The sequence below is a fragment of the Epinephelus moara genome, chromosome 1 (assembly GCF_006386435.1).
Source record: "Epinephelus moara isolate mb chromosome 1, YSFRI_EMoa_1.0, whole genome shotgun sequence".
NCBI classification, from domain to species: domain Eukaryota; kingdom Metazoa; phylum Chordata; class Actinopteri; order Perciformes; family Serranidae; genus Epinephelus; species Epinephelus moara.
Window position 1 is genome coordinate 13,616,865 of NC_065506.1, and position 19,776 is coordinate 13,636,640.

Consider the following 19,776-nt stretch of genomic DNA (forward strand, 5'->3'; position numbering starts at 1 on the left):
TCTCAGCACTACTCCTACTTATAAACATAGCAGTTTAGAAAAATGATTAAATATTTTATTGACTCTGACCAACTCCAATAGCTCATGCCAGATAATAGGGATGAGCACGCCTGGCAGTTTAAATTAATTTAAATGAGTCCTCGCCAGTTTCTGCAATAGACTTTCCCAAGGGCTCTAAATTGAGCTTTTTTACTTGAACTAGCTGTCACTTAGGAAACAAAACTGAAAAACATACCGCCTCAGCAGATGAACAGTCTCCCTCCTGCGCAGTGCAGAGGGCTAATATTTAGAGTTTTTTTTTAAAGGGAAAAAACAGGTTAAAGAAAGACTTTCTGCAAGGCTTTATGAAATAGTCTGAGATGAATTATGCACATCCACTGGCTTTTGATATCCATCCCACAGGGCCTTTTCTCTTTTCATTAAAGCTCTATTTTTTCCAACTATGCATCCCTTTTTTAGAGAAAATGACTGGGCAAAATCCTTTAGTTCAAATCAGTGCAAGATTAAACAGCTTATTGTGTGTGCTTTTTCTGAGGCTGATGGCTGCTCACTGGCTGGAGGCTGTGATATTTTACACCAGCCTAATTTGGCAAGGCCACTGTGTTGAAGTGGCACTTTGATATTATCATAATGGAAAAGAGTGACGGGACCTCCAATCAATACAATCAAACTGAAATCAATTGCACACCATATAGCTACACTAACAATGTGTGACTGCCTGAGACGGTTATCTGAGGAACTGGCAGCAGGTGGACTCACACATCTGTGCATGTGTTGTCTGCCTATACGCCTCTGATCCAAACTGGTTAGACTGGGATATGTAATCTGGATTTTGACATGAGAAACTGAATGTAAGTGGCTTGAAAAACGTAATTGACACTATAAATATATAATAGTCAATCATAAAACATCCCTCCACACGTTTGGGGACATATTTTTTTAACATACACTTCCTGACCCTGATGAAAGCAGAAATCCTGCTCCTACTTAAACACTGAATGCTGAATGCAGCTGTAGTGCAAAGACATCTCAATTAAGTTGTTGTGCCCAATCAGTTGGTTAAAAGTCTAAAAGTCATCCTCACACACAAACACAGACATCCATTAACACCCCCACATGCACAGTGGCACTGTTTTCTAAATCACAATTAATATCTAATTCATAATTAATTAATGACGTTGGATCTAATCGCCTGGATATATCTCTTTCTCACATCTCCGATTAAAAGGAGATCCAGCTCAGTTGCATTCATTATAGCGGTGACACTTGCAGCGCGCCGTGATCCCGCCATTTGGTAAGAAAAGACGGGTTATAATAACCATGAGACACGCGGCTCATCCATATTAGAAGAGTCTTTAATGAACTCGGACTGTAAAAGACACTCCTCCTGCTCCGGGCTCCCACTGCTCCCGTGCGGAGTCGATGGCGGAGAGGAAATTCAGAGCCCTATCTTTGTCAGTGTCAGCGTCGCCTTGAAGACAAAGAAGAGCACAGCAAATGAAGATATGCTCCAATAGCAGGAGAAGCCAGTCTTAAAGTCACTATTTCTGCAGCCGTGCCCCGCCTGGAGGCAGACAGGCACCGGTCCTAGGAGACTCTTCGGGGATGCGCAAAGATGTGAGAGCAAAGAGCGAGAGGCGCTGTGATTGGCCGCACTCCTTCTAAAAGCATCAGGCACGGCGAGTCATGTTTGCTCCAGCCAGAGCATCAACGAGGTGGCATCAAACTTGAGGGAGACGTGTTCTCGGTGTGCACAGTCGATGCGTTCACAGCGTCAACCATTAACTTGCATCATTCCCCCAAAGAGGCGGACGCGCTCTCCGTGGTGCTGAAACAGAACAGACTTGGCTGATCAACTAGTGAAGAGGAGGACGCTCTCACTGAGCTCTCTGAGCTTCGTGCTATTTGCCAGCTTCAGCAAGGTAAGTCCAACACTGGATGTGTCGTGCAGGAAAAATACAGATAAGCTGTTTCAGTCATGACTCTGAGAGATTCAATTACAGACTCCACACTGCTCTGTGTCTTTGTTGTCCTGAGTGTCTGCATGGGTTTCATTTTGAAGTTTGAGATCATTGATTGATTATAGCTACAAAGTTACAGCATCAATCTCTCGTGAGTTGACTTAGCTTGCTCTACATGATTGAGTCCAAAGTATTGACTAAGTATTGAACCAAAGATGTCACAGATTGCCTGTTGATTTCACTCTGTGTGCATGTCATTAAGTGTTTTACTTTCCAAAATTTCCCTTGGTGTCCATTCAGCTGTTACCCCATAAATTAGTTTTTGCTTCCTGCTGTGGCGTTGAAACCTTTTAGCACCAAAGTTTGAGAATGAATGCTTTGCTTGTCTTTTCTCTATTAATTATGCTTTTAGGGTGCAGTGCATTATGCAGCATTTACTTTGACTGTAAACACAATTCATTAGTGTTGAAATGATGAGACCATGGGGTCATTGCAAGATTAAGCATAATATTGTCTATTGACTGTAATTGCACTTTCTTTTTTGTGCTTTCAAGTCTTTTTCACACACGTCAAGATATGACAAAGGACAGATTCATTGTTGGGGTGACAGTAATGGGTGCATCTGGTGTCTGTCACATGCAAATAAAGCAGTGAAACTGCTGCTGGCATCACTCCTCATGCTTTGTTTGGGTTACGTTATGTACAGTAGAGACTCTTTGTATTGGAGCAGTGACTGAGGGAGCCAGCAGTGTGTGTTGGACTCTCACTTTGCTGCCTGCTGGTACCTGATAACTTCGTGCTGCACACATCCGTATGGTATAGCATTTTGTTGGTGCTCCGCTAGTGGTTCTCAGGCTTCCCAAATCAATTTATGTGGAAAAAAACAACAACAACTTTGTAATTGATGATGAGGGTCAGTGATCCATTTCACAGTTTTTAATGGCTTTTAATTTTTTTTTCTAGCTCGGCAAACCTGTGATTTGAGCACAATCAGAAAATAGAAAAGATCAGGACAGAGTTTGTGTGTGTTTCTCGGGTGTCACATAGGATTGGTGTGTTTGCTAGACTATAAAAATAGCTACTGCAAACTAACTGGCCGCAGGCGTGTATGTATTTTGGGTTATGCCACTCGTATAGCGTAAATGATTTTGCTCCAGCATCTTGAACACAACCTTAAGCTTCGTAGGGACTTTAAAACTCTAGTCGCTTCCAGAGTGTTGTCCAAAGAGATCTGAATAAAAGCTGCCAAATGAAACCAATGGAAAGTGATTATCCAATAAGGAGGTTTGGAGTATTGCATTTGCCACTTGTTTTCCTTTGATTTTCAACATTCACTTTGTGTGTCGGTGGTCAGTTATAAAAAGATTGTTTAGATCTTGAAGATCTTAAACCATTGTAATTGCAAGTACTGTGACTTACTTGCTTTAATTAATTACCCTGTCGAGCTGAGAGGGAGCGTGGGTGTCATCAAAGCAGAACAAGGCCCCTTTGAGGTGGGGAAACTTGTGGCTGAATAACTTAAGTTGGGATCAATTTCAAAAGGCACGACTTAATTTCAAAGGCAAGTTTCTCTCGTCTTTTGTATTGAATTACATTTTTTCTATTTCCTATTCCAGTTATTAAAGTCAGTTAGCTCTAAACTCTGTAGGCTTAAAGCTGCAACAAGTTTGCATAGTGGTGGCTGAAATCCATCCAGTCTTTTACACTTCATAATAAGGATTAGATAACTACGTAAGCATTGAGTCAGAGGATCTAACATTACTGAATGCAGGTTTCGCAGCTATTTACAAAATAGTTTGTATTTTGCTATTGTGGAAATGTAACACTTCCCATGGACAGACGAAAGTCCCTGCCAGTGTCCATTGCATAATTTAATTTGAGTCTCGCATGCCTTTACTGGAGGAGCTGCCATGTTTTTCCTTTATTCTGCTAGACTTTGTAATGTACGTAGAACACAGGTGTATTTTCACCTGAAAAGTTTGTCAAGGTACTTGACACGTGTGCCAGGTTTGTCATATCCACTCCTCAAGCAAAGACAAACCCTCAATGAGCTCATAAACAGAGCTGTAATTGCCAGTAAGGTTGCTCAGCGGCTTTAATCAATTACTGTGCCGTCCTCCATCCGGAGAGATGCAGAACGCAGGTGTCATCAAAGCAGAATGAGGCTCCTTTGAGGTGGGAAATGCAAGTCTCAATGACTTCACTCAGCTGGGTCAGTGGACACACAGCAGAGCTTTGACGCGTACAAATTGTGCTTGAAGATGCTGTGCTCATCCTGGGAGGCTCAGCGGCTGGCAGGGGCCCAGCGGAGCGGGGACATTGCACTCCAGATGGCCCAGTGAGGCCAGAGGAAGAGAGCTGTCCAAGCCCAGCTGGGAGTAAGGGAAGCTGGACTGCTGGTAGTGTGTGTGTGCGTGTATGTGTGTGTATGTGTGTGTGTACATGATTGTGGGAGGGAGGCAGAATGAGAGACATGGTAAAAAGACAGAGAGAAAGAGGTACTATGTATGCACGTATGAGTGCGTGTTGAAGGAGTGATTGGGAGAGAAAGGGCTGGTGAGAGAGGGAGAGAAAATGAGAGCGAATGAAACAGGCGCCTCAGTGTGTGCTTGTGTGCGTGTGTGTGTGTGTGTGTGTGCATGCATGGAAGTAGCAAAAGGAAAAGTGTGGGAGGGAGAAGAAATAAAAGAGAAGATGAAGGAGCTTGTATGTCTGCACACTTGTGCTTATGTGTGTGTATTTTTTGTGTGGGTGTGTGTGTGTGTGTGTGTGTGTGTGTGTGTATGTGCATTGAAGAAGTGACAGGGAAGCAGAAAGGGTTGGAGACGCAGAAAATGAAAGAGAGAAAGAAACAGGCGCATGTGTGTGTCTGTGTGTGGGTGGGAGAGAAAATGAAACTGGAAGAAGCAGGCATGTGTGTGTCTATGTGTTTGTGTGTGATTGCAGAGAGAGAGCATTACTGGGAGAAGAAAAGGCAGGAGAGACTAAAGACAAAAGAGGGGAAGAAAAAAGGGGAAATTGTGTGTCCCTGGGAAAGTGAGTGTATGAGGGGTGAGACAAAAATGAAATGAAACAAACTGGTATGGTGGGATGCTGCTATTGTGTACATGTGTGGAGAGTGTTGTGCCAACATGTGTGGTCTCACTGTTGACAGTGGCATTCACTGATAATATTAAGCAACAAATCAAAGCTGCGTGGCAAATTACACACAGAAAACAAGTAAAATGGAGGGTTACCTCAAACAGAAATGCAGCTTTTCATTCAGTCAGTCAGCTCTGACCTCTGACTCTGTGATCTAATTTATTCACATGCCTGTACAGGAGCAATGTGACAGCGGTCGCGGCATATGCGCTTTATGGCACATGGCTTCAGGCACTCGCCCCCCTGCTGTGAGCTCAAATATTCACTCCTCGCTCTGATTGAAAGGACATGTTGCATGTGTGTTGCACTTTTTTCCCCCCCCCTCCTTTTTCTTTTGTACTGCATGTTACACCTTGGAGCCGTTGCTCCTGTTCTAAAGAGAAGCCGCCTGAGAACAAGCGCAGAGCACATGACGACAAACACACAGCGGCTCCACTGAGATAACTTCGCCCCACTGTTTTCCATTTGGGAGGCCGCTAGAGAGCAGACAGAGAGAAAGCGTGCTCTTTTCATTCTGCCACATCTGCTCTCTGATGGAATGGAGCATGATCTGCACTTTGATCACGATGAATTATTCCTATCCCTGGCTATAAATATGGTCTGTCTTCAGCACCCTATCTCTACTTAAACCAGGAATCTGTGCTCGCCTCAGAGTAGCACTCTCCTGAGTGTGTCACTGCGGGCGTACTGCAGCTCTGGTTTTCTTCCTCACATAGCGAAGGAACCAGAGGCCCCACTTCGGTGAAAAACATTTTTCTGGAGAAGACTGTGATGTATAGACCCGGTCCAGTAATGGCACTATTTTGTGCAAACTGTTGTATATTAGAAACAACAAAAGAGCTTTGTGTTCTTAAAGGACTGTGCTGGTGTTATTGTATGTTTTGCCTTTTACAACAAACCCCATGAAAAGACCAAAACCAACAATATGTTGGCCTATCTCTTAATGCTTTCTTTGTTACACCCTGAAAAGCCAGAAAATCAATAAAGATGTCCAATCATAATGTTTGCTCCCTGGCATCTTCATCAAAAGTACTGATCAACATAAAAACATATGAACCATACAACATGACAACCATAATCTTTTTACATATTAACTGCCTATTGAAATTTATTTTTTGTTGCTGTGATGTAAGTCGATAAAGCTTCTGTGAATGTTCTTTATACACAAAATAAGCCATGTATGACTGGTACAGTGAATCTTGGTCACAATTTCACAAACAGACTTGATACAAACATTTCCCACAAGGGCTGACAGGTAACTGATTCTGTTAAATAGCCCCACAGGACTGACTAACTCTGCTTCCTAGAAATTCTGTTAATATATTACTAAATTAAATACATAATTATGTTGTAGTGACAACGCAATCGCGGCCTGGGTTATGTTCAGAGACACTTTGAGTTAATGAAACACTAAATGTATGTACCATGCTGGATTTGCAGGGAGGTGACCATGGTGGATGGAGAACATACAAAGTGCAAGACTGTGACACCAGAGGCCTGGATTTACATCCAGACTCCTGTCTGTGGATAGGGTTAGGGTTAGGGTTAGGTAACAAAAGCACTGTGGGTAAGGTTAGGGAAAGGTTGTGTTTTCAGTTAAAAGTTAATGACAGAAAAATCAAACTGTAGTCCTTACAAGTGAATACTGTATGACTATTTTCTGGTGAAAAATAAATAAATAAACACAATTTTCAGTGATTATGCTGACATGTTCAGTATTAAAATTTTTGCGACTTGTCAGATACAGTAATTAGCATAATTTCCTCATTATGTTCATAGAAAACATAATTTGCTTGGCATTATGTGTCCTTCAAAAATTTACTAACTGTTTCATAATAGTTGTATATGTAATTTCTTGGGACATGGCTGCTATATCTAGTAAGCCTGGCAGTTAAAATGTGGCTGCCAAGGTGTCTGTGTACACTCAACAGTTTATTTGTGCTGAATAGCATAAAACCAAATTGCATAAAATAGGTCTCTTTAGCTTTATGAGTTTTGCTGGATTTCACTGAAATTTCCCTCAAAACCTGCAATGGCAGTTTTTGAGGGAAACAAGTTGTCTAAGTCACGTCTCAAGCCTTTGCTGGGCATTATGGAGTATGTTGTGGACTTCATTGTGAACAATACTCTCAATCAGACGAATGCAACAACAAACTCCCTGATTGTTGTAAATTTAAAACGTGTGTGTGTGCGTGTGTGTGTGTGTGTGTGTGTGTGTGTGTGTGTGTGTGTGTGTGTGTGTGTGTGTGTGTGTGTGTGTGTAAAGTGTGCGTACAGTATGCTTTGCACTGTGCAGGAACTGCTCAGGCTCTCTTTAGCTTGTAAATATTGGTCTGCTGCAGCTCTTGTGGAGTTTATATTGTAAATACATCTTCGTGTTGTCTGATTTGATGTTTTAATTCTGCGGTTGATTCCATGAGAAGTGGCAGATTATTTAATTTATATGGCACAACAATGCTTCTTGCACCCGTCATGGTGTCCATAGACTTTTTATTGAGTTTTTCCCTCTTGTCTGGTTCATTTTAGTGAAGCTATGCACAGGAAGCTGGTTGTATATTTATAAGTGATAATCCATTGTATAAACAGGCTGCCAAGTGCTCTTTTATGAAGGAGGAATTTGTTGGGGGCTCGTTGGTGTGATGTTGTTCCAATAGTGTATACGCATCCAGCAGATGCAGAGCAACATTTGCATTTATTTGGCCACCTGGCACATGTAAGTCCATGTTTCACTCTCCTTTATCTCTGTGTTTGGTCTCCACCAACTCCTGAAGGAAATAGTTGCTAAACACTCCACTATGTTCACTGGCTTTTTTTGTCGAAAATGGCAGCCTGCTGCAGCCCAAAACATGAGAGTGAACCAAAACAGTTAACATGATTACGTCGGCAATTGTTGAAAATGTTTTGTTAGATTAAAAATGTTTTTGTCCCTGGGAAGGGGAGAGAATCAATAAAGATGTCCGTACTCAGTGCTAACTCGCTGACGTCTTCAAGAAAGAAGCAACCGGGAGCTCGCTCTTCTGGCCGTATGCAGACAGCTAATGAATCACAGATGACATTTTACAGCATCCAATCTGTAAATTTAGATTCTCCAATTAATTAATTCTATCAAAAGCTATTTTTGTTTCCATAGAGATGATTTCCTTCCTTCGTAAGGTCGTTGTTCACATAACCTGCTGAAAGGTTTAGCAGACCTTACTCAAACAGGAGTATACAATGCATGTATCAGGAATAGTGATCAGCCATACATGGAGATTTGGGAATGGACTGAACAATCTCTTTGTGTTAACTCCATAAAGGGTTAATCACTGAGGTTTATGCATAGTTGCCAGGTGTGTGTGTCTCTTGTTTATATAAAAAATGGTATTTATTGAGGAGTGAAAGAGTGAGATATGGGGGATATCTGACCTAATGATCTGGCAACCCCCAGGCTATACCACGCATTGACAGTGAGCTGCAGCACCGGCAGTAACGTCTCTGAGATGCACAACAACACATTTCCAGCAGTTGATACTTGTAATTTAAATGATCACAGACATCACAGAATTAAAAAATTCACTGAATGTAACTAACATTAGTCAGCTGATTTTCTATGTAAATTTTAAGAGTGTAAGGTGAGTTAATCTGTGTTCGGTGCTCAAACATGTCATTTTGGATCAGGAGTTGAGTTATTACAAGCAATTATGACATTAATAGTATTTGTATGGAAAATTAGCCACAGCATGTTCAGTTGATTTGTTTGTAAATATCATGCATAATTTTCATCAGCAAAACCCTGGTAGCAGCAGCTTAACCAGCACAGAGACACACAGGCAGATGGAGCTGCAGGCTCTCAGTGAAACTGCAGGTTCAGCTGGTTAAAACTGAGAAGCATTAAGTAGAGTGAAGATCTATATGCCTGTTTTATACACATTGCACTCTCATATTTACATTAACAGAACAGATTGTGAAATATCACTTGTGATACTAAAAAAATATCCATATAAGTAAAACTATATTGCATAAAGCACCCATTGCAGACCAAAGCTCAAACACACACACACAAATGTGCATATTGGCCATTCGACAAAAAATGTTCCTATGTTATAACCAAACCTTACTATGGATCAATACACATTTGGTTCTCTAGTATTTACAGAAGCAAGCAGTGTATGTGGGATGGACTCAAAATAAGTAACAGTTTCATGTTCATTGTAATGAAGGAAAATGTCACCCAGTGCAACACTCACTGATGTGCTTTTTATAGTTTTTGGACAACAATGGAGCTCTAGTTCAAAATATGAGCCTGTTTACAGCTGGTATTAACATCTGTCTACAGCTTTAAGTCTGTCTGTTCACACCTGGCATTAGAATGCGTCTCCATGTGCGTCTCCATTGACCACTTGCAATCGGATCCCACTAACCCTCTCTATGTACAAATAAACATGTAAATCATTTCCGTTTGCAAGGACCAAATGTGTTTTTTTTTAAATCGCGGGAGGTTTGTCATGCTACATGCACACTAACAGCCTAGTCTGCTGCTGCAGGATTGTGAGCACTGTTCATGGTACAGCTGGTAAGAGTTCACCCAGCTGCACACATACCGCCAATGTTACCTAAACGTAATTAACAGGGTCAACGAAAGAGCTGAGTCATTTCACTGTCTACGTGAGTTTGATGGGACCGTGTAACAGCTGCAGCTGCTTTTGTGTTAGCTCGTACTAACAGCACAGGCGTTGAATTGACCGTTCGCTGGGAGGAGAGTGGCTCCAGAAATGGTCCTTAATTTCTGTGTCTATGGAACTGCACCAACAAAAGTTTTCTTATATGGTGGGGTTTTCAGACAAGCAAGGCTGTCAGATTAGTAGTACCCTTTTTCCACGGGCACTCTTGGTCGCGGCGATTTGTGTTTCCATTGTCAATTTAGATGCACCGTGCCATCTCCGCGCCGTCGCGTTGGAGATTGACCTTCTTAGGAGTAGGTCCAAAAGCCAGCTGCCTGCCCTCAAGCACGTAGTGGTGACGTCTCGCCGACTGCAGCCAACCCCAAACAAACGTGTGTGTCGTGAGACTCTACTCACCTCTGCCTACAGGAGACCAGAGATAAAGGCGTTCCTAAAAGTCTCTGTTTGTTCAGCTCTTAGTACTTTTGTAGCTTCTAACTGAATCTCTGTGGTTTAGAGTTTAGTTTCTCTACTGCGTCTTGTTTTTACTTTAGATATCAGTTTTATTTTACTTTTATTCTGCCGTTTTAGAGGTTGTGCGAAGTTACTGCTCGAAAACGTATTTTGGTGTTTCACAATAAAAGTTTATACATAACAAAATAAAGGTAGACTTTTATTGTGAAGAATCTATAGGAAATGAATTGTGCTGTTACTGAGTTAGCAGAACTTTGTTAGCTTCTCCTCAATAAAGGCAAGTCTAATAATACAGCAGGGGGGAAAGTAAAATCAGAAACAGCCACAGTGAGATGTTGATGAAGAGCTGCAGACAACAGGCTCTTACTGCACCTCTGCAAACAGCTCACCTCCAACAGGTAGACCTCTTTTACCTACCCTGCTATGGAAAAACACATACAACAAAAATAAAAGGGGACTTTAGCCGTGGCTCAGCCCACTGCTTTTAAACATCATCAGTCAAGACAAGCCGTCATCAGTTTAAGACACACCTTCAAGCAGGTAGCCCTGTTGTAATGGAAATGCAAGCCAAGCCAAGCCAGCCCATGACTGTCGAAAAGGAGTATAAGTGGCCATTCAACGTGGCCAAGGACATAATAGCGTAAACATGGTTGAAAGAATGTGGCCACATGCAGCCCAGACCACTTTTGAATGTCGTCGGAGCAGTCGGCTCTCAAGACGCATGCATTTGTTGCATTTACACCTCTATGTAGAGCTGTCTATTTGGGACCTGATCACCCAGGAGGCATGTTAGTACCAGGTGTAAACAGGGCCTTAGATATAGACTGTCTCAAATTTGCCAGCATGAACATTCTAAATGGGTCCAAGTGTACTTCCTGTTGGGTTGTTTGTTAATGCTATAGCTAATAAGGCAACTATATGTTGAGATGCCCTACTTGGTTTGGTGGATTTTTACCTAAATCTTGAGTGCATACAGATTAATTATCAGAGCCATTAATACACTTATTTGGTTACTGTTGCAGTCTGGTCAGTAATAACAGGTGGGACCTGCCCTGTTTGGTCACGTATCATGATGTACCATTAGCTATTTTGGGCCAAATGGACAGTAGACTGAGCCGTGATCTGTTTGGAGACCAATAAACAGAAAAATAAATGTGCATGTTTAGATTTTTTAGTTAAAGGTGAAATAACACAGATATGCTGGGTTATAGCAGGACTTGCCGTGCCCACCCCATTAATTTCAATAGCGGTGGCCCAAGTCTGGCATCATGGCAAAATTTGAAAAGGAGTCACTGATGTCATGTCTTTTCCTTCTTTTACAGCTCCCATGGTAACTAACAGGAAGTTAACAGGGATCAAAGCTGTTACCCTAGCAACAAAATAGCAATTAAACAGTCTATATGAGGCTTTTGCTACACAGACAATGGCCTACTTGTAAGCAGAGTATATATTGGTTTTAGTGTTTTCATGGTATTTGTTTACAATAAGAAAACATACAACATCTCTAACTTTATTCTTCATGCTGCAAAAGGACTTTCTTAAACATTAATGGCCGGACTAAACACTTAATAAAACATATATGATGTCAGTGAAAAGCATAATTTATTATCATGGTTGTAATATTTTACATGTCGGATATACTGTGTAGATTTGGTTCTGTCCAGTGTTCTTTGATTCATTGCCTCATTGAAATACAAAACTGGGAACCAGACCATAACTCATTGGAACGCCATCAAACCGGACCTAGCCAGCTGAGCTGGGATTGACTTTGTGTTAATACATCATTTCTGATTCACAGAGCTGACTACAAGATCTTGACAGGCATAATCAAAATGCCTGTGATGTGTCAGGAACAAGCGACAGTACAATTCTTAAGAGAACAGGGAAGTAGTGACAAAGAATGGCTTCAGGCTATGCTTTAGGAACAATCAACAGAGACCGCATCTACATCTTTGTATATCAATGCATCCTACAGGGATGCAGTGTGTTTCTTTTCTTAGCATCACTGCCTGAGCCTAAGAGTTTGACTAATTGTAATACAGAAAATTCCTAGTTCCTCTGCACAGCACCTTCACATCGTCTCACAGCCTCACCCACAAAGTATGGCGCTATCAACCTATCACCTCTAATGGGAACAAAAGGTCAGCCCTTAATTATTCATTCGGGATGTCAAACAATGCTTGCCGGCTGTTATTTAGGGTGGGGGAGACCCATTGAATAATTCAGGGGCAGGATTCTCTTTCCTTCATAAAAGCAGCATGGTGGTTCAGATGTTTTGTGAGAGTCTTATCTCCATGCTGGAGCCCTCTGACATTCCTGAGTTGACCTTGGCTGTCACTGCAGCGGCAACATGGGTGGCACAGAAGGTGGCAGGGACTCGTGTTCATCCCATATCTGCAGGCCTCCTCCACACAGCGAGAGTGAGTAGGAAGGACTACAGGGAGCTGGCTGCTCCTTGTCCAAGTTCCCCCAGTGTCTGTTTACAGTACACCATGTGCCACACTGGGCTGGGCTGGTGCCAGTGTATTAAAAAAAGCAGATTACTCTTTTACAATGAGTTATTCTGCTTTTCATCCGAGGTATGTTTCTGTTTTGGTACACTTGCAATGTCAATTGCTCTTAAGCGGCTTTCTTAAGATGTAAGGGGTGTTTATTGCAGCTGAGGAGGCAAAAGCAGATATTAATGCTATTAAAGTGCATTAAACTGAAGAATGCTGTAATGTGAGTCACTTCCCTGGAAGGATTAGAGGAAGCCTTCTGAGCTAGGAGAGAAAGTGAAAATGTTCATCTCATTATGTGAGAGGCAGGAGGGAAAGAGAGGGACAGAAGAAACACAGTCAGTAAGAAAAACTCTCACTCTCTCTGAACACTAACAGAGGTACATACACAGATACAGGACACGTCTATCAAGCAGCGGATGGCAAGCAGCCCAGAGAAAATCGAATGAAAAGCATGTTTGTCATTGTAAATGCAATCAACAGAATGACCAGCCCGTTCTCATTCCCAACTTGTCAAATACTGCTGCTTTGTCAGTGATTTCGGCATCAGACACTGACACAAACAGGCGCCTTTCACAGCGGTATGACACCCTGTCCAGTGCTGGATGGCGTCAGATTGTAACTGCTTGAAAGTCCCTATAGGACAGGTGGGAGGGAAGGGTGGTGGGTCCAACAAAACACTCGACTTTCACCGCAGAGGCCGCTGTTCTCATCCCGTGTGTTTATTTCTTGACTTGACACGTGCTTTCATTGCACAAGGAAACAAACATAAAAACAAGGTGTTTTACCTGTGTTGTAAGTGTATTTTCAAAAGGACTATGCATCTAATGAGCAGAAACGTACATTTCCTGTGACAATGGAAATGTATTTTGAAAAGACACATTGCATGTAACAGGCATAAATTGATATGCCAATCGCGGAACATCAACAAGAGATGCAGATGCATAATATTTTGATATGAATGTCCACTAACAAATCTGCGATACTTGACAACTTAAGATGAGAACATGTTAGAATGACCCTATCTTCCTATGGCTGCTATCCTACTGCTGTCTGTCTTACTGTTGGGCTGTGACTGCTCTGCAATTACAGACGGAATTCAGTGATCAATTGGATAGAGCATAGACTGTACAAAATCATGAACCTAGCTACTGCGACATCACCCATTGGTTTGTGGACTGCTGTTTTGAAGTCTTGAGTTTTATATTTTGGCTGTCCCCATTTTGGTTTTTTGGAACCTAATGTTACCATATTAAGACAAGAGGGTGGAGCTGTGAAGGAGGGAGAGGTAGATCTGACCTTTATGTTGTGGTGACAGCTCACAGCCTGTCAGTCAAAATAACCACACTCCTAATTACGCGTACCTTTAAAAGCCTAGTCCCAATAAAAGCCTAGTCCCAATAAATCACCCAGTCCCTTTTACTAGCCTGGTGTGGCTACACTTTTTGACAAATAAACGCCTGTCTCAGACAGGCCCAGACACCTGGACTGGTTGCCAAGCAGATCGTTTTTTATAGAAATTCTTTGGATGTATATAACCAGGTTGTTGGCAACCTCAAATTATGTGTCCATTCCGCAATTATCCTTTAAGTTATTAATATTCTTTTAGTCCATAAAGGGCCTCAGATCAAAAGAATCAAGATTTTTTTTCACAAGATGAAATCCAAGTTGTGAGTATTATTTTAACAGGATAAAGTGGTGTTGTGTGTAATCCTTGAGTGCCTTAAGTCTGTCTCTGATGTGCTGTCTGTCAGAGCTAGATCAAATGAATGATTCATTATTGATAAACTGGAATTATCTGAAGCCTAATTTTTAAACAAGTAATATTAATACTGGTTTAAATGAACTATTCAGTTGTATTTCCTAATCTTGGCTGAGCAACAGTATTGTGTAAAAGGAAGTAAAGGCCTGTCCCATACAGACACCTGTCCCAAATATAGGCCTGTTGATTTAAGTGATTTAAGCAAATAATAGCCCGGGCTACTAATTGAAGTTTTACGGTATATAAAAACTCACCCCGTGTACAGTTGTCATGAATGAAATTTTCTGTGGAGACCAGATCTGTTTTTTGGACCAAGTCATAAACATGTTTATTTCTGTAAAGATGAGCATTTTAACATGGGGGGTCTATGGGGATTGACTCGCTTGTGGTTTAAGCCTCAAGTGGTCATCTGAGTAACTGCAGTGTTTGGCACTTCATGTTGGCTTCATTTTTCAGCCTTGGAGGCTGCTGCTTGGGAGCAAGTCAAATAAATCTTGAGCTGTATTAAAGGATACTTCAGCTAAACCTGACAGTGTTTTACAACACAATAAATGCTTTTAATTGAACTGATTTGTTCCTTACTTACTCCTTCGTAATTACTCACAGTTTTGTGTTCTCTATTGTAAAGTGCTACCAAACCACAAACGAGACAAGAGAGAACCAATTACACACATGCCTGGTGTGAAAATAAGAAGGCATTGCTATTTCTATCAGGAAATCATAGTTCAAATAGATTTGTGTACTAGCAGTCTGGTTAAGTGCCTGACATGCAGTATAATAGTTGCTGTAGTGGCTGTTGTATTTTGGGAAGTGAATCAAAAGCAAGTTAGAGTGGATGAAAATATGCCGGCTATTAATCATGATCGGTGAGTGTGGGTGAAAGTGCTGCGTGCCAAGTCCGAAGTGCAGAAGTTTAAAATTAACTGTTGATTTTTTCCTGCCACCTGGACTTGTTCAGTTCAGTTCAGGATCCAGGCTGATGAATTGGGGAATAAAAACAGAATGTTATTTGGGGACACTGATGCTCAGGGGTCGGCTTGGGATGCCAGTATTTCTTCCAGAGATACTACCCTTATTGCCACGGTACTATGTGCAGAGCAGTGACAACACTCGTTTATCTTGGAGCTGAAAAAAAAAATGGTTAAGGAGAAGCAGGTTTCATCGGGGTGTGTCTGTAAAAGTGAGGAGGATGCAGAATGACCCAAAGAAACTGAGGGGTGAGGAGCAGCCTTTGCTTTCAGGCTGACAAGCTGACCGGTTCAGAGGCTGATGCCGGACCATGTGCTCTCTAAGTCCGAAGACAGCATGGTGCCTGGAAAACCCAGAATCAAGGGCATGACCATGCTTGCTGCCAGCTTCTCGCTCCACTGTGGGGTTCTTAAAATGTTAACTCTTCTGGAACCGCACATGCCCAGATGCCAGGGTGCTGATCAATTAGGCCAGAGTGTAGCTGCCCAAGTTAATTACACTAATTTATTTTGCCTAAGCTTGTCAGTAAAGACTTGGCACGCAGTCTGGTCTTTCTGGAGGCAGCAGCAAGGTCTTAATTTGTACTGTAGGTGGGCCCAAATGGATTGATCATTCCCTCATAGAGCAATCAGGCAGAAACACCAATTAGAGAATTAATGCAAGTTTACAGTAAAATCAAAATACACCTTCCCAAGTCTATGTTAAGTTTTGAACTTTGAGCTTTGTATAATGATCTACAAAAAGTATAGAAATGAAACGGGCTGCTGATCCATAATGTTCTGCTGCTCGTTAAATATTGTATATGCGAGAAAATAATTCATGAGATTTGAAAGATGAGTTGATTTAATGCATCAAATCCTTTTCATCAACGTCCCACAGTCATCTTTATCCAGACAAAATGTCTCAAAAAAATACAATTCAGAAACTCCTAATCAGCCCTTACTTCACACTCTCTCTCTGTAAATGTAGTAATCATCGTGCAACAATAGCAATAACTTGCCATTGTTTGCATTTCAAGTGCAGTTTAGTCTACAAGAGTTCAATTGCAGATCATGTACAGTTCACGTCATGATGCTGCAATAGGAATGCAGACAATGAGGTGGCTATGTACAACAGTGTAAGACAGGGGCATGTCAGATCTGCTAAAAAATATATTAGAAGTGTCTTAAAATAGATCTGCTCCCTGTATTAAAAAAACATACTGCAATCTTTCGACAAATTACTGAGTCAGTCTAATGAAGCTTAGTGTCAGTTTAATAATATTCTATTTGTTATACACTCTCTGTTCCCGCTTTCAACTCCATCAGCTGACTGAGGGCATTCACCCTTTCAATTAAACCAATCAGATTTTGCGTCGACCTCTGTGAGCCAATCATCTTGCTACTGTTAAAGTGTAAAACTGTTCCTGTCTCTCCTGCTATCAGTTATCATTTCAGTCTTCGATCGGTGCAACCCTCTCCCATCCCAATCACCTCTGGTCGCCATCGCAACCAGTCTGCCCGGTTGGTCCTTCCAGTGAGCTCATCCAGAAGCTCCGCTCCACATCTTAACCTTTCAGATCTTCAGTCATAACTCCTTCTTCAGAACCACCAGTATCTAGATTTCATCATTGGGGCGTAGGGGGATATACAGCTCATGACATCACTACCTCCTCAAAATATGATGTCATGATGGGGTCTAATTGCCTGCCCAGTGGCCAGAATAAAATTTTGTATTGTATGCTTCTGCAAATGTACAAATGTAACTGTTACATTGGTACATTTTATATGGATCATGGCAAGAGCTTAGTTTCTCATCAGGAGGTGGACGGGATGGTGGATGCCTTGACACCTACGCAAGACGGCTGCCAAGCAGCAGACCACTATTCAAAACCAGTGACATTTCCAGCCATGTTTGTGGCAATGAAAACAGGTATTTCTCAATGAGGCAACGGGTGCTGTGTTTTTTTTGGCAACAAAAGCAGTGTATTTTTTAGCCAAAAAAATGATGTTTTTTCAAACCCTTACCAAGTAATTATTGTGCATAAGCCAACCACACATTAATCACAGCACTGACACAACATTGAACTAAAAACTGCAACCTAAAGTCTCAACATATTTAATACATATGAAATGTACAAATGCTACATTAGTGAATACAGAAACCTACAATGCCAACATTTATTCTGAACTAGATCAAACTAATACATCAAGCCAATAAATTCCCAGGTGAGCAAAGCAAAGACAAAGACTGACACACAGTGATTTCAGGTTGGACTGTGAATAACAACGACACACAGTAATTTGTTTCACAGAAATCTGTTCACACAGTGCCATGTTGCTGAAAGTAATTTTTGAAAGTGGGCAAAATATTAAGTGTGCTTATTAAGCACTGTATTCACCACTGAGCTAATGTGTTTAATCATGATTCGTTATTTGCAGTTAATCGTTAAAAAGTTCCTTATAATTAATCGTGTACGAATTTGATCACTTTAAGTACGGTGTAATTTACCTTTAAGCTGTTAATCATTCAATTCCCGAGATTCCATCTTTAATTGAGTCAATACAAACGCATCTACCTTGATTGTTATTTAATGTTTATTGTGAAGTGATCAATTCAGGCCCCACCATAATTACATCCTCTCTCTTGAAAGAAAATGAATCCCATTTTTTTGTTTTTGTTATCTGCTTCTCCATATGATTAAACAAGAACCAGAGGCAGCGGGTCGCTCATTCAATTAGTGTTTCATTTACCACATTTAATTACCCACAATCTCTGCCCTCTTTGACCCTGCAGGAAGCCTCATATGACTAATGAGTGCACTTACCTGATTTCCTTGCCTGGGAAATCACATCAGTGTCTATTTCCTGTCATCTGCTCACAGGGAGGCTGTATATATGGTGACTAAAGATTAAAGGATTTTTGGGCGGGGGGGGCAAGGTGGGGGCGAGTATGTATTTACCAGGGAAAAGGTTTCAAGCCTGCATCGAAGGCCGCAGTGATGCTTCCAGCTGGTCATCTTACTCCAGCCAGACACTTTGATCTCCCAAAAGCCTATGCTGCCACAAGTTGTCACAATTCTTACCGTGTACCTGTTGAACATTAAGTGCACATTTGCACAGGCTGAAAAAGTGCTCTGAACTGGTTAGTTTTCACTTTGTACTGCAAGTTTTTCAGTCAGCTCGCTTCAAATGCAAATTCTTCAGCCTACATTTTGGACATGGTGTGTTTCAGAGTTGAGGCATGGATACTCTCTTAATAAGCCCTTAAATAGATCTTGAAAAGGGCTGTCTCTAGCTTTTGAACTGAATGATGAAATTTTCTTTGTATTGATTGAAGATCCCGTGTATTTTACCACCATCCTTTCTTACCTCTTGTTAGATGTCAAATGGCAGACAGAGAAATTGCAAGTTTCTCAATTTTGCTTCATTGAGCTTTTATCACACTCACAGCTGGTGTGTGTGAGAGAAATACTGAGAGAAAATTACAGCTCTGTACTGCGCTAACTTTTTGCTGCTGCATAAGAATGACCTGCAATGAAATGCAGACTGGATGCTCGGTAAATACATGATAGGAAGCTGTCACTGAAATCAGTGTTCCTCCATACAAACTCCCCCACGTGAAAACTGCATGACACTACTATGTTTTACATCATGCCTGTCAGATGTCAGAAGTTATACTCTCCGTGCTACACAGCCTCAGATTAGCTGTGGTCTTTCCTTGGAGCAAAATGCATGCTGTATAAGAGATGAGTCTCAAGATCTCAAGGTTGGAAGAATTCGCCTGCTGAATACTTTAAGATCTTAAATAAAAAATCACAGAGTTCATTACACTGTAGATGCATATTTAATTGTCTGGCAGGTTCCCCCTGTGACTTTATGAGGACTTACAGCAATATGAGTTCAAATGGTTTTCTTGACTTTGATGAAGCAGTTTAACGGACAACAAAACTGTATGTTTTGCTCTGTCTTGGGATTTGCATGCAAATAGTTACCACTAATAGGAGTCATGTAGAAAAAACTGCAATGCAACTTAATGGTCTTGGCATTAAAATCTGAAGAAATCCACAACGCTTATACAACACTGCTAAAAATAAGTGAATCTTCCCACAGTTGTCTCATGACCTTTTGTCATTTGACAGCTGTAGGCAGAATCGGTCAACTGTTGGCAGAATTTGTTGCAGCAGTATTTTTGGCCAAGTTTTTTTTTTTCCAATTTCCAACAAGAAGCATGCTGTGTTAAAGTGGATTGCTCCCAAGTTGCAGAACTCTGGCTATAAGATTGGGAAAAACTGAATTCAAGTTTGCAATGAGCCATAAGCTTTCAGCCATGTTGTTTATTAGACTTTGCCA

General features: G+C 41.3%; 1 protein-coding gene across 1 annotated transcript in view; it reads left to right on the forward strand.

The window, feature by feature from the left end:
* Positions 1–1,423: 1,423 nt before the first annotated feature.
* The window catches only part of LOC126390766 (carbohydrate sulfotransferase 8-like), a 207,290-nt gene continuing 188,937 nt past the window's right edge, over positions 1,424–19,776 (forward strand). Inside the window, exon 1 of the mRNA XM_050045224.1 lies at positions 1,424–1,922. The gene's annotated coding sequence lies outside the window, so the exon portion shown is untranslated. The remainder of the gene's footprint in view (positions 1,923–19,776) is intronic.